The following is a 17,498-nucleotide window of genomic DNA, read 5'->3' on the forward strand; positions in this document are numbered from 1 at the left end:
TTAATTAATACAGCTTGTATAATTTCTCAATGAGTATAGTTTTAAGGGATCATGAGTGAAAGAGGGCACCTCATCAGATCCAGGCTGCTCTGCAAATCATTTGGGTTATGAATGAGCACATTCAATGGTAATAGGTCATCTAGGTGAAAGATTGGGATAATTGTGTGAAGCCTGACACACCATAAGAGAATCACAGCATAGACCATCAGCCTGCATGAATATTTTTCTTTAATAAATAGCCTTGGCTTGCTCCTGGATTCCACTGGAGGTTGAACAACTTGACAATGGGCCATCAAATTATTATATGACTTGAGAGGCTTATAATAAGCTGGGTGTTAAGTGTCTGACACATTAAACAGTAAAATTTGCAATTCATGTATCACGGGATCTCCAAATGGATATGATATTCATGAAACCAGTTTCAAACAGACCTTCAAGCATAAGTAAAAATGTAGCCCAGAAACCCTTAGTCAGTTTCATGGACATGTGACTTGGGCATTCTTACAGTGCACATTTTTGGAAGGTTTTCATATTTGGTTTAATTGCTCTATTTTGAAATGCTTAATATATTTTGAACAAGGGGGTCCATCAATTTCATTTTGCTCTGGTGTCTACAAAATTTGTGGCCAGTTTTCTCCTGCAACATTATTTCCCTCCTCTGTGCCTTTATCTATAAATGTGTTACCAGTTGATAGAATAATAAAATGTCTGGACTGGGTTTACATATGAATTTCTGTAAGATGACAGCACTACCTGTGGTAGATGACTATAAAACTTTAGTACCACTCCAGGGTGTCCCAGGAGATCTATTCTGAACAAATTTCCAGTGGACAGAGTTGTTCATTTTGCTTGGCTAGAGATGGTCAAATATTAGAATCAATGCCAATTTATGCATAGTAGATAATGATTTGGTTGACTTGAAATTGGTGACAAAGAGCCTGGGGAAGAGATAAGAACATAGAATTGGCTGGCTAGGAGCTTCATATAGAGATATTTGCATTTTGTTCATCAAAGAATAACTTCAGCAGAGGAAGGGCTTAATGATTTGGTAGAGGATGTGATTCACTCTAGAGGTTAGACATCTCTTGTCTTAGCCATTGGTCCTTAACTAATGACTTCTGCTTAAAGAGTGGAGATTATGCATGGTATAAGCGACATGGACTTCCACTCAAGGATAATTTGGCTATAGACACTATTGAGTCCCCAGTACCAGCATACCACTAAGAGAGACTAATAATGAGCCCTTGATGCAGTACAACTGGTGGGGAATAGTGAGGGAAATCAATCATCTACCTAGTAGCAGGTCAATTAAAGTAGTGACTTCCATCATGGAAGGAGTAGCACTTTGATATTACTGGAATAGATACTTTATTTGGAATTACATTCACAATGTTCACAAAGCTTTGACCAAAAGCACTATATGTGGGATATTCCAGGTGTTCTAGACTAGAAGTAGTATTAGAGACAAGAAAGATGTTTCCTAATGTTGAAATGTCCAACCCATGATTGCCAATTTTCCAACATAGTTGAATCAGTCTTCAGGAAACTTCAGGAAACACCATCTATTAGGCCAAAAAACAGGTCCCAATAAATGTAAAAAGATTGAAAGAACTAAGAATGTCTGGCTATAAAGGAACGAAAGTATAGCATCAGGCAAAGCAGACATTAAGACACATATAATTTTAGTTCTATCAAATGAACTGATATTTTTTCAACTCTTCTGCATCCTTGCCATTTACTGTCTAGTGATCAAATCAACTAGTGGGATATTGGATATCTCCACCTCTCATTGTTGAATTTCTACTTGTCTTTTTAATTCTGTTACTTATTACTTCATGAAATTAACTTCTACCATTTGGTGTGTCTTCCCAATTGACCATTTTATTATTACAAAAAACTTCTTTGCCTCTTAATATTATTTTTGGTCTTCAAGTTTATAGTTTCTGATATACGTTTTCTTTTAAGGATGCTGGTTGCATGGTATATATTTTTCTACTCTTACTTTCAGTGTGTGCATATCTTTGAATGTAAGGTGATTTTCTTGCAGACAATATAAAATTAAGTTTTGAACTTTTCTAGTTTGAAAATCCTTTGTCTTTTTATGGGCTTCTAGGCCATTTATATTTAATACACACACACATCTTTACAGGTGAATTTAAACTAATTTTGCTTTGGTGGTATGTTTCTTGTTTCCCCCTGACTGTTTTTTATCTGTTAAATCAAATTTTAAGGTGCATCATTTTGCATTCTGTTTATTTTAACTATGTTTTTGGATTACTTAAATTAATTAAAGAATATTTTTGCTGTATTTATAGGTTTAAGAATTTTTTTAAACACCTTGAAGATAGCATTTCATTTCTCCCCTACCGTGTTTTACACAAGAAGTCAACCATTAATAAAATTGGTGCTCCTTGTACATAATGAGCCATTTAACTCTTTTTTCTTTTTCTATCTTTCCTCTCCTGGAATTCCTATTTTATGAATATTAAAATGGTTGATGTTGTTGCACAGGATTCTGAGGCTCCCTTCAATTTTCTTCTTTTTTTCCTCTCTCTTCTTCAGACTGGTAATTCCTATTACTTTAGCCAGCAATTCACATATTCTTTCTTTCTTTTTTTTTTTCAGTTATCACTAATTTTTTTTCTTTTTTTTATTACTATTTTTTTTTATTTTATAACAGTTTATTTTTACATCATTTTGTACTTTTTTTTTTTCCATCTCAATTGTAATCCCCACGGGTTTCCCATCACCAAGTCACCCATGTGCCATCACCATAATCCCATGCACTTCCCTCCCCACCCCCCCATTTTTTATCACATTCCCCACTCCACCCCCCAAAATGTCTCTGGTATATGGCTGGTCATTATTCTTGTTATTTTCTCTCCTGGTCCATTATACTCCTACTATGAGTGAAACCATCCGGTATTTTTCTTTCTCTTTCTGGCTTATCTCACTAAGCATGATCTTTTCCAGCTCCATCCAAGTTGCTGCAAAAGACATGTGTTTCTCTTTTTTGGTTGCTGAGTAATACATTGTATATATGTACCATATCTTTTTTATCCAGTCATCTACTTTTGGGCATGTGGGATGCTTCCATGCTTTTCCAATTGTAAATAAAGCAGCAATAAACATGGGGGTGCAGGTATCTTTTTCAATCAGTGTTTTTGAGTCTTTTGTTTAGATACCTAGGAGTGGGATTGCTGGGTGGTAGGGAAGCTCCATGTTTAGCAGTTTGAGGAACCTCCAAACAGTTTTCCATAGTGGTTGTACTAGTTTGCATTTCCACCAGCAGTGCAGGAGAGTTCCTTTTTCTCCACATCCTCGCCAACTTTTGTTGTTGCTAGTTGTTTGAAGATGTGCCATTCTCACTGAGGTGAGGTGTTATCTCATTGTGGTCACATATTCTTTATTTTACCTGATTGAATCTGCTACCGAGCCCTGCTAGTGGATTTTTCATTTTAGTTGTATTTTTCAACTCTAGAATTCTCACTGGGTTCTTTTATAAACCATAACATCTGAGTCTTAATTGAGAATCCTCACTTATTATGTCATCCCATCCTTTAATTATTTAAATATTGCGTTCTTCTTTTCTTTAAAGATATTTATAATAGCTGCCTATAAGTCTTTGCTAAATCCAGCATTTAAGGGTATTCACTTTCTATTGGCTGTTTTTATTTTCTTATACAAAGTTTGTACTTCACTATTTCTTTGATTATCTAGCTTGTTGTTGTTGAAAAACTGTATATTTTAGGTCACCTTTTATAGCAACTTTGGATTCTTACTTTTCTTCCCTAAAGTTTGTTGTTACTACTTTATTTGTTTGTTTTGTAACTTGCTTTGGGTAGATCTTTGAACCCTGCAATATGTGGACACTATTGTCTCAATTCAGTTTTGTTTGGAATATTCTTATTTTACTTATAAACTTTGCATCCTAAAAGTCACCCTATGTCTTTCTAATGCAATAGTCAATCAATGAATTCACACAGACAGAAAATAGAATATTCAATATTTCTACTATTGCTACATGAAATTTATAAGTTTTTAAAGTTGAAACAAACAAACAAAAACTTCTCAATTTGTCATATACATCTGGCTGATTTTAGGGTGTTGAAATAATTATTTTTGTCAATTTTATCCAGATTCCCTATAATTTTTGGTGGATAAGATTTACTGATTTCCTTACTTTGCTGTAGTTTGGAATTCCCTGCTTTCACATGGAAGTTTTTACTTGACTGGTGTGGTTATAAAATGATTTTTTCATATAATAGACTCTCTTGTAAGCCTCCTGTTTGATTCTTCAGAGATAATTCCATTAGACTTCTTCAAGTACACCTCATGTGATTTGGGGTTTTCATTCTTTTCCTTCAGCTATTTCTCTCCCATTTAGTTTGGTTTTTTAATGATCCACCCCACAACAACTCTCTCAATATTGTGGTCATATAATTCTTCCAGGTAGTCCTCTTTGATAAGATCTAAAAATGGCTCCTGGCTTGTTTGTTCTCCATGTGGCTCACATATGGTCCTCAGGAAACAGGTATTAATTCTTGTCCTAGCAAGTCAGGGAGTGCCAGCCTTCCCAATAAAGCAACTACTTTCCTTTATTTGTTTCCTTTGATCTACCACCAAATCAATTTACCACCTTACTCTTGCCCTCTAGGTTTCCAGGCAGAAGTCCAACACTGTCCACAATCCCCAACTTCAGGGAGCATTTAGTGAAGCCCTAGAATCATCACCCTCACATTGTTTTCTCTGTGGAGTGAAGTAATTCCAATATAGTTCTCTCAAAGAAATCCTCTTCATGACATTCTTTTCAACTTCCATACTTACAGGTTTTTAGAAGCATGAAACCAGCTCTTACATAATTCCTTTTAGAAAGGTTTCAATCTGAAATATTATTTTAGAATTTCTTATCTATCTTGCTGTCTCATTAAAAATTCCAATTCTGCATCTTGTTACATTTATGTTTATTTTTAAGACTTTTTTCATGTCCTTCAGACTAAACAGTTCCTTAAAGTTAAGGGATGTCCATAGATGTTATGCAAAAAATGGGTCCTGTGAAGAAATAACTTAAGGGAATGCTGTGCATCACAAAATTAAGCAGATCTCTTTTACTGCAGGCCTTTTTAGGACCTTCAATATGCTGATCTACTCAGTGAAATTCTGGAGAAGAGGGCATATAGAGAATAAATAGATTTTATCAAATTTATTTAACCATGAGGAATCCTCCCCCTTTTATTGTAAGTCACTTAAAAGGATTAGCATCCAGTGGACTCCATTTTAGAATATTAGCCTGTACTGTTATCTTTTTCCTCATCTAGAGAACTCCACTAAGACATGCAAAATATTATTGCCTTACCCCTCTTATCCACAGCAATTCTGGAAGCTTTGAGATACACACACACACAAAGCTTATGTATAAAACATTATATAAAGCACACATATAAATGACACATTTATGTGCTATTATATGAAAAGCACTCATATGTACTCACATACATACATACATATATATATATGTGTGTGTGTGTGTGTGTGTGTGTGTATGTCTATATGCTCAAACCTGAAAGTAGTAGAGCTTGATTACATATTCTCTTCGTTAGATGGAATTTCTTATCAATAGGGACTATATCTCATTCATATCTGCATTTCAGGGTTTACCACAGTGCATAGCACTAAGTAAGAATGAGTGAACAAATTATCATTAAAGGAAGGTTTTCTTTTTTTCTTTCTTTTTCCCTTTCTCTTCTTTTCACCTTATGAAAGTAAGAGAAAGTCTCCATACTAGAATCCCAAACCACATGTATGCAGCAATCAAACAGGCCCACTGGATGTTTATGAAACTCCCTAGTGTATGAACATTTGTGCTTATGAATATTTACAGGAGGATTCATGAAGTGTGCAAATGTCCCATGTTCTTTCCAAGAGTGACTAGGGTGGGTTTCCTCCTTCTTTATATCTGACTGTGTGATTGTGTACACACAGCTGAAGAGATGAGCTGCTAAGAACTTTCCAGCAGAAATGAATGGACTAAAACAGAATGCCAAGTTACTGAGCAGTAATTAAGAGCAGATCCCTAACATCATCACTTTACCATTTTTAAGATATTTTCCTTTAAAAGACAAAACCACTGAATGATGAAATGTGTCATGCTTCTCCTGAAGTTCCTTAGTTTCACAAAAGTTCCTGCTCAGTTGCACACACACATACATGCCAAACCAAAGTCATGTGTACCTGAACATTGTAAGTTGTCTCAAATTATTTTTTAAGGGGCAAGAATGTGTGTGTATGCATTTTATCCATCCTCAATACCCACAGAGATCAGTTGGGAAGATAGCATTCTGTCTACCATTTCAAAATATAGTTTCAAGCCTAAGGTGTCTGAGTGTTAGTTTGCCATGGGTTTTAAGCTGCTGAAAATGGAGTTAAAATGGGAGTTTGTATGCACTCACAACTGTGAAAGAACCCCAGCTCCAGAAATAACATAAGCAGCTGTGGCTACTAGTGGGCACGGCCTTCCTCAGCCTGGGGACATTGGGCCCAGATCACACATTGTCTAGGGGAGTCAGGAAGGAATTCCACCCCCTTTCCCACCCATGCAAGCCCTGTGTGATATTCCATCCACATCTGGCCAGGTGCAACGCCTTACTGGCCCCTCTGTGTGGGGCAGTTAGATGGGAGAACACACATACCGGATTAGATATGTGCGTGGCCTGCCTTGCTGGGGGGTAGAGAGCCGCCGCCACCATGTCCCAGGATTGTGTGTCTTGTGGTTGAACACTTAGGGTTTTGACGTAGTCAAGGCAGCAGAGCCGACCCTCAAAGCCACTGCAAACAACCTGAGAAGACTTTTCAAAAATGCAATCCTGCGTCTAGTAATGAGATGACCTTTATGGGGGCAATTTTCCAATTGCTGCCTATTTGGTGTGGTCATGTCTGAGCCAGAAGAAGTTTCTTAACTCCAAGCAAAGATGTTTACATAGAGCTGGATGCCAGGAAACTGGTGAATTGAACATTGATGTTAAGTACATTTTTGGTGTGAACTAACAGAAGGGGTGGCAAGTGCTGTGTGTTGAAGGGCTGTGTAGAGATGGGACAGGGCAGAGAGAGGGAAGGTTGTGTAAGCCACCTGTAAAGTACATTCTGTAATTTAATTATCTCTCTAGCGTATGATTTGGTATTATTATGATGATGATGATGTATATTTTAGAGAAGCTAAACCATTTTCTTTCTCAGCTGCATGAGCCAGAACTGGGACTAGAAATCAGGTTTTCCTGATCCCCTATACGTAGGCTTTTGTGCCATGGCATATCCCAGCAAGGGGTACAGTTCATTCCTATGGAAAATCCTTCACATCCTGAAGCTGATGTGGTCACACTGGATTTTTTCTATCCTTGGTAGTTACTGTCAGATAAGAGAAGTCCTGGAGGCCTGTTCAAAGTATTGGGGGTTACATTCCTTTACTATATGTGAGAAAAAAGGACCAAGCCATGATCACAATGGCTGATGTGGGACATATCTGTGCTGAACTAGGTCCAGTTTAGAGCAAGTGTTCCTGTTTTCTAGGGTTACTAGTGCCCTTGACACAGAATGCAGTACCTCCCTGAACAAAGCCTACCCTTCTGCGAGGTAGGATGAGAGCAAAGCCCTCAATTCTGAGCATTCCCAGTCTCCCTCGCCTCCTTAGAAGAACTCACTGAACAATGAACTTTCTATTCAATTTGCCAAATAGACCTTTTCAACAATTTTTTAGGATGGAATGATCTTCCTGCCATATTATTGATGAACACTAAATTAATTGGGGTACTCCAGTGAAACAGAACAGAATGTGTGTGTGTGTGTGTGTGTGTTTGTACGATAGATTGGTAGGTAGGTAGGCAAATAGATGATTGATTGATTTTAAGGCAGTGGTTCATGTAACTGTGGAGGTTTGGTGAATTCCAAATCTAATGATTTGGTAGGCTGGCAAGTGGAAGATCCAGGGAAGAGTTACAGTCTGAATCTGAAGACAGTCTGCTGGCAGTCAGAATTCTGGAGGTCAGTGTGAGTTCCAGTAAGATCTTCAATGGATTGGATGAGATCCCACCCCCAACCCCTACATTATGCAGGTTTGCCAATTTAAATGCTAATCTAATTCAAAATATACACCTGTAGAAACATCTAAAATAATTATTAACCAAATATCTGGGTTCCATGTCCCACAAAATTAATAATTGATAATTAGTCATCACTGTTTTTTATAAAAGATTTATTTTTTTTTATGCATACAGAAATGGGGTACAAGCCAGAGGTGTAGGGTGGTGAGAGTCTTCACCAGAGACAGAGTGGGGAGCGGAAGAAGCAGATCAAGGAAGTACACTGCTGAGGGGAACAGCGGGCAGGTCAGGAGAGGTCTGACACACCATGTGGGTCACCTCCAGGACCAGAGACTGAACTCGCACTGATGAGGCTGCAGCCAGCTTGCAGTGCTGTGTCCTTACATTTTATACCACCAGGGAGGTGGTATAGTCATAATATAGTCATCACTATATTAATGAAACTATAGGACCTAGAGATACTACTCTTCATAATTTTCACTTTTTATTAGGGTACAGGTCATGTTGCAGTATTATAATTCTCCAATGGGAAAGATACTGACATCTTCATACATTTTTTTTTAAGAAAATAGAAAAAATAATAACTGCTTTTCAGTTAACAATTAAAGCTAGCCATCAGAAAAGTCAAGCTTCAGGAAGTTACTTGCTGAGGTCAAGAGGCAGTCAATATTGGGGATATAAGGTCTCTGATTCCAACACTTGAGTTCTCTTCATTATTCTCTACATTCTGTGCCAGTAAATCAGGTAAAGGAGCATGTTAATCCTGGAAAGCATCAGATGAGTAGATGACATATATCTGGGACTCTCATTCCTTTCCATTAGGTCTTTACCAACTGTCCCCAAGGTTTGTGTGATGTAGACCCACTTGCAAAGGGCCCAGTAGAAGGGATGTCTGCTTCTGCTCATCAACTCTAACCAGCTAATATCAAAAGGATAAACACATGCCAGGTCCTTGGTTCCTATTACTCTGTAACTGTATTTAAGGCACACCCAACTCCTCCATCCATCTGGGCTAATGGAAAGTTAACTTGAATTGATTTGGGGTCACCTGTGCCTCCTCCCATCAGTGAAGAGTTGAATGCCTACACTTTTAGGTTATCTAACTGTATGAGCACCAGCATCTCATGAGGATCTTTAGAAAGTTCCAAACCTCAGAACACTTTACATTCTCTTTTTCTCAGCCTGGAAGGATGGCACTTACTGAATCATTTCCCTAAGCCCTTTGACTCACTGGAGACACAGGATCATCACAATCCAGACCTGAATACATGCAAATCTCTATCTGGGTCATTCCCCAGTGTGGGCTATCTGGGAGAAACCACCAGGATAAAATACACAGAGAATGGTGCCAATCACTGAGGGGCTATTGCCCTTGATTGGGGCAACTGCCAGTCCAGTTCAGGAAATGGGTCCCAATCACATTTAAGAAGAAAAGAAAGAATAAAAGCAATTTTTAAAAGTATGAATAAGAGCTATTGTAAACGACTCAAACTTGGTATATAAGCAACGCAGTAAGATGAATTGACTGGCACTGAGTTAGAAAAGCTATACAGAGGCAGAGAGTGTGGAACATAATTTAATAAAAATAAACTTTTTTTTTACATACACACTCCCAAAGAAGAAATGGAAAAGTTGTTAGGGTGTGGACTAGGGCTTCTAATTAGCTGTGTTGCTTTGCCTGATTTACCTCCTCTCCTAGGCTGCACCTTCTTGGAATTTACTGTCCCTTGAAGGACCCATTTGGGGAAGGAGAAGGCATTCCCCAGCACCTTACCCCCAGCCATCTCAGACAGGGGTCTTTTTACCAGGGTCTGAAGGAGGAGCGAGGAGAAACCCACTGCCCAGGTCACCGCTTCTGACTCCTTGACCCTCAGATGTTTCCAAAAACAGAGGGAGTCCTGAGAAGGCTCCATGCCAAAGTTGGAAACAGCTACCCTCATTGTCTGCCTCACCCTGCCGGCTGCGCTCTCCCTGCCTCCCTCCCCTCCTTTCTGTCTGAAAGTGTGAAAATTACAAATCCCAAGGAACTGCAATCAGAACTCTACCTAGGGAAAATTCAGAGTATCCTTGCCATAAATATCCCGCTCCAAGACGCCTGACGTCAGAGCGGGGCGGGCAGGAGCGAGGCCGGCCAGGAGGGAGGCAGTGGTGGTTTCTCTGGAAGACAGTGGACTACAGAGCGCAGCGAGGGAGTTCGGCCAGCGAGCAGCCGCTGCAGCGGTGGCTGGGGGCTGCGAGGAGCAGCGGACGCGCCATGGGGTCCTCGGAGTAAGTGCTGCCGCTCTGCCTGGCCACTCTGCCTCGGGTCCATCCCGGAGTGGGGGCGCGCTGTGGGGGGGCTTTCTGCAGAGCTGCCACACTTTTCTCCCCCTTACTTTCTTCAGGATGTTTCAAGAGGGTTGGAGAGGCAGCGACTCCTCAGGCTGGCTATTTTGTGTCTCCAAAGTGTTCGCAGGAGGCTGGGTACTTGAGTGGGCTGCTGGGGCCTGTGTGCCCCTCTATGAGGGTGGGTGTGATTTGTGTGTGTGTCGGTACTGGCACATCTGGACACAGGAAATGTCTTTGGAAAACTTTTAAAAAATGGTTTTTGGGGGGGACTTTGAAATCGGATTCCTTGTTGTCACAAATGGATAAACATAGCAGCGAACCCCTCAAAGTGACAATTTTTTTGGCTGTGGCTTTTTCCAGCTCAGCCTGTGTCTTCGTTCCCCCTCCCCTTAACCATTTGCAAGCCCCCAGCTCCCCCTTGCATGCAGGCCTGGCTCTGGCAGCTAGCAGGGCAGAGGGAGCTAGGAGGTTCCCCCTGAAGTGGCACTGGGACCTGGAACTAGGGAAGGTGCCCCTCAGAAAGGGGTCCTGGGGCCCTCAGTACCTGGGCTGCTGCCTGGCCTCATGTTGAGGCCCTGACAGCTCCCGGAGAGGGGACTTGCTTTACCCAGGGGAGGAAGGTACAGCTGGAGGCAGGTAATTATGAGGAGGAGGAGGCTGCCATGGTGGGACCCCAGGGCCCTCTGAAGCCTGCCCTGGAAGGGGGCTAGATGTGTGCACATGCACCCCAGCTGGGGGATGTGCCTGGTTCCCCAGGAGTGCCACGGTGCCCCAAACAAGATGCAAGCTCCTAACATAAAGAGACATGTCTGAGCTGTGGGATGGAGAAGGGGGGCGACGGGGGAGAGGGAGAGAGATTTTTATCAAAATTGAACACAGATTGCTGAGGCCTGGGCTTCATTTAACTCTTCTCTCCCTGCTACGGCCACTTTTCCAAGTTTTGTGGTGGGTTTGGAAAGTTCCTGGGAAGGTGGGAAAGAAAAATCACACCTCTCCAGGAGAGAGTCCCTGGAGCTTTTCCTTGAAACCTACTTGGGAATGAAGGCAACTTCCCGTCTTTAAAAAGCTTCAGGTTTTATGTTTTCCCCTTTCTGAGTTTGGTGTCGGTTTCTTGGATTTTGCTGAAGAGCAGGCTGAAGGAGGGAGTGGATTTTCCCTAGAACCAAGAGGATGAGAGGGACTTGTGCTCGCTCTGTGAGGGTGGGAGCAAAGGGGACGTTCATGCCCACAGCCCAGGATTGCCAGTGGCTGGCACTGGGTGCCAATAGCTGGGTTCAGCACTCACCACAAAGACAGCCCTTTGGCTTCTACTCGCCTGGTCTCTGATTTTGTCTTTTGCAATAGAGACAGCCTACAGTGTTTGGGGGTTAAGAGGGAGGTGTGTTTAGGGGAGGGGGGAGATTACTGGATGGACTCTCCCCATGTTCTAGAAAAATGAGAGACTGGAGGGACAGGGAGGGAATCTAGATGTATAAACGACCCACAGGAAGTTTGAGATATGGGAAGGATTTTCGAAATTATACAAATTGATCCCTAGGGAAGTGCTATAAAAGTTTCAACAGGCAGCAGTGTCAGGCATAGACCCATTTAACTGTGGGAGGATGTCTTCAACTTGTGTGTAACAAAGGAGCAGGAAGTCACCCTATTGATGGTGTAAACAAGAGTGTGTGGAAATGGGGTGTGGGGTCCCCATGAGTTGCAGGTGCAGTGCAGGCCAGTGTTTATACTTGCAGGGCTGTGGCGATGTCCCTGGCCTCGGGTATGAAAGCATCACTGGCTCAGTTCTCATCTGTGCTGAGAGCTGCTTCGACCCCCCCTTTCTTCCTTGAAAAAGCACATAACCACAACTGTGTTGTCATTGCCCTGCTCCCTGAAATCGCATGTGTTGGCTCTAAGTCCTCACTGAGTTTTCAGGGTTTTTCTCCCAAATCCTCAGAGTCTGAGGGAATATTCATGCCCCCAACAGGTCAACAGAGGAGAGGAAATTCTCCTGGGCTTTAGAACTTAGAGGAGAATCAGGAGCTTAACACGGGGAGAGCCATGTTCCAGGACCTGTGGGAAGGTCCATGAATATTTGATCTTTCAGTGAGCGGGGTGTGGGACAGGTTGAGAGATGATAGTTTCTGTTGGGAACATATTCTCTCCCCAATCCCCTTCGGACACAAACCATGCTACACTCACCCCATGACTGAGGTGCTGTGACTACAGGATGGACCAGGGAGCAAGGTGCAGTGTGGGTGGTCAGGAGGGTGCAGAGGTGACCAGGAGGCACAAGCCTGCTTCTTTGATGTCAGTCAAGTCCTTGGAAGAAACAGGTTTTAATATTCCTGCTCATACCCACATTGGTAAATAGAAGGCTGAATCCCCAGGAAGCAAGGGGCTTGCAGGAGGGAAACTCCCAGAAAAAGTGCTCTTGTCTCAGCACAGACCACCTTAGGGAGAGTCAGGGCAGAGACTGAGCTTTCAGCTCTTTTATCATGTGAGGTTCCTTGGTGGGGTGGGGGGTGGGGTTCAGTGGAGTCCTGACCCTTCTCCCCTTCTGATTTGCTCTGGAAGATATTTCACCAATGCTAGACCAGGACAGCACCCCGGGCTCTGATAATTGAGCTGATATGCAACCCTTCTCAGTGCCCTCTGCCAGCTCAAGCTTCTGGCTGCTTTCTGGTCATCTCAGGGACAGCAGGCTATGAGGCACTGCATTCCCAAGCTCTTCTGACGAGCCAAAGGGCACACACACTTGGCAAAAGAAGGGACTCGGAGGATGTCTTCACTACGATAGCCGATGACCCTTTAGATCTCCGTGACCCGAGGCCAGCTGTGTCTGCTGATCCTACATCCTTCAGCTCTGGCCTTCCTGCACAATGAAAGGATGTGGACTTTAGAGAAGACTGTCTTGGGGAAGAATTAGTAACCTGGGAATGCATCGCTATTCCTTCTGCAATCAGCTTCTTCACCTTAAAACGAGAACAATATTTATGTTATGAGGTTAACACAGAAATGATTTTTCTGCAGGAGGACCATGAACAGAGCTAAGAATCCTGTCAACCCTTAATAAAGGGGATAACGCCATTTTATTTTTTAGCTTTTCAGCCCTCAAGAGTCCATGTTGTTTGGAAAGGCCTTTTCCCCAAATCTGGCTACCCATTTTCCATTAGGAAAGGTCAGTGAATGATTCTTTAGGACTCAGGTAATTTTTATGTCCCCTTTCAAGGAAGGTCATGGTGGGGAGTGTGTGTGAGGGGATGGCAAGTATTTGGGAGCTTGTCAGGTCCATTGTCCTGAGCATTAGAGTATCCCTGGCATTCTGGGCATTTATGTGGAAATCACCCCTTTGTTTGAGCTCTCTCCTGAGGGAGAAAGGCAGCTGGGGAGGCTATGTTGTGGTGGGGAGTGGGGAGCTGAGAAGGTGGGGGTGAGAGAGAAAGATGGAAAGCCAGCTGAGTCTTGAAGAACAAGGCTGAGGTATAGAGTTTGGTTAGGCACCCACTGCTTCTTCAGGGTGCTCAGGTCAGAGTAAGGGGTGATCTTCTGGGTTGTAGAGAATGACAGCTTTAGCCATCAGCACACATCATGGGTTGGGGGGTGGGGGTGGGGGCAGGCTGCGCCCTGCCCGACTGTGAAGGGGAGTGTCTGTCTCAGAGGATGCATGGATTCTCCAAGGCAGGAGAGTGCAGCTGCAGGTTCTCTTGGCTCATCTCATAGTTTCTAAGTTATCCTTCATGTTGACATTTAAGACTTTGAAGATCACATTTGTTTCTGTTTTGTTCAAGCTCTCTCTTTAACCATGGCCTGGGATGACTTTTCAGCTTTTAAGAGGCTCAGCCAGTGGCCAACTTCTCTTGAGATGGCCCAGATTGGGGGGTCAGTGAATTCTTTTCTCCCAGCAGTATCTTTTTCTCCAAGTCTCTCCTCACATTTTTTGGTTTGTTTGTTTTCATTCATTATGAGGCTATAAAACTGCACTGTCAAGATGCTTTGTAGGGAGGAAATGCCTTTTCTTTGGACCTGTGCATCATTATGCTAGTGCCCTGCAAGGCTTACCAGACTGTGGTGTCAGCAGGTGCTGTGGGGTTCATTCTGCTTTTCTCCACCCCCCAGAAAAGAAAAGTGAACAAGAAAAAAGAAACCAAGAGAATTATACTTTAGACGGCTTGCTATTTCTTGAGTCCTGGTCCAAAAGGTGTTGACTTCTTTGCAAGGTGTCATAGGGTCCCATGGAAAGAGCATGAAAACCAGGTAGACACAGGTCTTAGTTCTGGCACCACCAAGTCACAATCTGAATCTTCTGCATCCATGAGATGAGAATAATACTACCCTCACTTCCCTGGGTGGATCTGAAACGCAATATCTCAGGGAGGATCTACCAAGCACCTCTCTGCTCTGCAGAATGTGAGTGTCTTTCTCTACTTGAATTCTGAGCTCATGACAGTACATGGCTTTGGATATCTGGTTATGAGCCAAAATAAATAAACCATTTATTCAAGGTTTAACAGCATTGCCCCAAGGTCAGTCTCTCAGCATGCACAGGGAGAACTTTAATACAAAAGTGGAGCACAGAGCAGTGCTCCCTTGCAAACAAGTGGCAGCCCCATGTGCTCTTCTACTGGAATAAAGGAAAGGCCGTCAGCTTGTTACCCATGAACTTGTTTTAAAAATTCTAAATGCTGTCTTGTTCCAAGAATCAAGGTCCAAATGTGAGAGGGAAATCAGTGAGGGAGTGCCTGCTATTGAAACCTAATAATAATGGGCCAAGGATAGTAGTTTTTTATACTTGTTGAGCATACTACAGTTGAAAATCACATGGTCTCTTTTCACCCTCCTAACAATCCTAGGAGGTTGCCATTAATCTCATTTGACAGGCATATGTTGTGGGCTTAAAAGGTTTATCCTGTGGAGTCTCCCTGGTGGCCCAATGGGTTAGGACACAGCACTGCACGTGAGCTGCACCTGCTTCAGTGCAAGTTCGATCCCCCACCTCGGAGGTGACCCACGTGGTGCAGCAGACTCTGTTTCGGCCACTGCTCCCCTCAACAGTGTACTTCGTCGATTTGCCTGCTCTGCTTCCCCCTCTATCTTTGGTGAATCCTCTCACTGCCTGCACCTCTGCCCTGTATCTCAGTTGTGTATGCACAAGGAAATAAATCTTTAAAAAAAGAAAAGGTTTATCCTGTGTCACCTGGTAGGTGAGTGGAAGAGGCAGCCCCAGGGTGCAAGTTCTGGTTATAGCCTGGCTGCACATTAGAATCACCTGGATGTATCTAACAGCATCGAAACCTGAGTCCTTCTGCTCCTCCCTACACCCCCCCCAATGCCTCCTAGGCTAACTTAATCTCTTGTCAGTGGGATTGAGGCCTACATGTCCCTTAGGTGATCTGAAGTTGAGAGCCACAGTTCTTTGAGAAATGTGAGGAAAAGTACCAAGGTTAGGTCCAAAGTATCAGTCATGCAAAACATAACAGGGAACTGCTAGGATATAAACTTCACAAGAGTAGAACTTGTGTAATTATCTCCATATCTGCAGAACATGCGACAGTGGTGGGTGCAAGGTGGACCCTATAAACACTGGCTAAATGCATGAATGAAACAAAGTACTAGAGATTAAGAACTGGCAATTTCAACAGCCAAATCCAGCCTGTCACTTTCTTTTGTAAATAAAGTTTTATTGGAGCACAACATGTCATTTGTTTATGTTTTGTCAATGGCTGTTTTCATGCTCAAAGGAAAGAGTGAATGTTGCCATGGAGACTGTATGAATCACAGAACTGGGAATATTTACTCTCTGACCCTCTAACTAAAAAAGTTTGAAGGCTTTGGCTCTGATTCTCAGATGAACGGAGCTAGTGTAGGGAGGTTGTGACAACAGGGTGGTCAGGAATATGGGTTCTAGAATCAAATACCTGTGTTTGAAATCAGACTCCACCACTTACCTGTTGCCTCGTTCCACATCTCTGAGATCCAGTTCTCTCATCTAAAAAATTGGCCACAATGACAAATAATACCCCTCTCATAGGAAGGTTGAAAGGATTATCAGCCCCTGATCTCAAGTAAGCACTCAACAAACATTAGCTATTGCTGTGATGATTATTGAAGTTACTGACAATTAACCAAATAGAAGACCAATGTACAAGTCACAGACACAGTGAGTATGGTAGGGAAAAATTAAGCTGGTGTGATGGAGGAAGACTAATGTGAAACTTCTGGGATGAAGTGTACCCTTCCAAGACAACACAGGTCAGGCCCCCAGATGTGTGAGTAGGAGCCATTCCTGCTGACTGCTGTGTCAACCAGCAATCCCTGGTCACAATTCCTTCAGGATCACTTTGATTTTATTGCACTACCAGGCTTGCTTGGGTATCCCCTGCTCTCTCAAACTCCCTTTGTAAGGCTCCCCCATCAATCAGCCCTCCCCTCTCATTTCCATGAATTTGGCACCCAGCCCTGTCACAACATAGGACACATGACATACAATCAAGAAAAAGCTGAGCCTCTGTCTTGCCTTCTTCACACTTGAAACTCATAAAAGCCAAATTGCATTGGAGTGTTCACACCTGGTAGTCAAATAAGGTCAGTCAGACCCATGACCTATGAAGAATAAGGAGGACCTGCCAGGGTGCTCATGGGATCTCAAGAACAAATCCCCAAGCAGATAGTAAAGAGCTGCCTGGCCTATAGACAACAGGCCGCTGTATCCTCATCCCTTTGCTTTGTGGTAGCCCTTGTCCTCTGGAACACCTCTCCGAGGGGGTAGCCAGGGACAGGGAAAGATGCAAGAAACTTAAAACCAACTCTTTGACTTCTTGTCAGCAGATGTGGTAAAACGCTGGGTTTTGGCTTCTCTGAACTTTTCATGTATATGTGCCAAGATAATTGGGAGTTGGCTCGGTCTGGTCAGCTTTCGTTAACATGGTAATAGAGAGAAGCATGGTCACAGATAATAGCAAACAGCAGATAATTCACACATTGTCATTTGACTACAGAATGGGTTACATAATTTTTATAGATTTAAAATCTATAGATTTATTTTGTGGTTTATATAGATATATAGACACACACACATATATTGTAGTGCATGGTATT

At 42.5% G+C, this 17,498-nt stretch overlaps 1 protein-coding gene across 2 annotated transcripts in view; it reads left to right on the forward strand.

The window, feature by feature from the left end:
- The first annotated feature begins 10,264 nt into the window (after positions 1–10,264).
- Positions 10,265–17,498, forward strand: part of DAAM2 (dishevelled associated activator of morphogenesis 2) — a 107,145-nt gene continuing 99,911 nt past the window's right edge. For both annotated transcript variants that reach the window (XM_012721684.1, XM_012721691.1), the window contains exon 1: positions 10,265–10,361. The gene's annotated coding sequence lies outside the window, so the exon portion shown is untranslated. The remainder of the gene's footprint in view (positions 10,362–17,498) is intronic.

This window comes from Condylura cristata, unplaced genomic scaffold, assembly GCF_000260355.1.
Source record: "Condylura cristata isolate star-nosed mole 26May11 unplaced genomic scaffold, ConCri1.0 scaffold00001, whole genome shotgun sequence".
Lineage (NCBI taxonomy): Eukaryota > Metazoa > Chordata > Mammalia > Eulipotyphla > Talpidae > Condylura > Condylura cristata.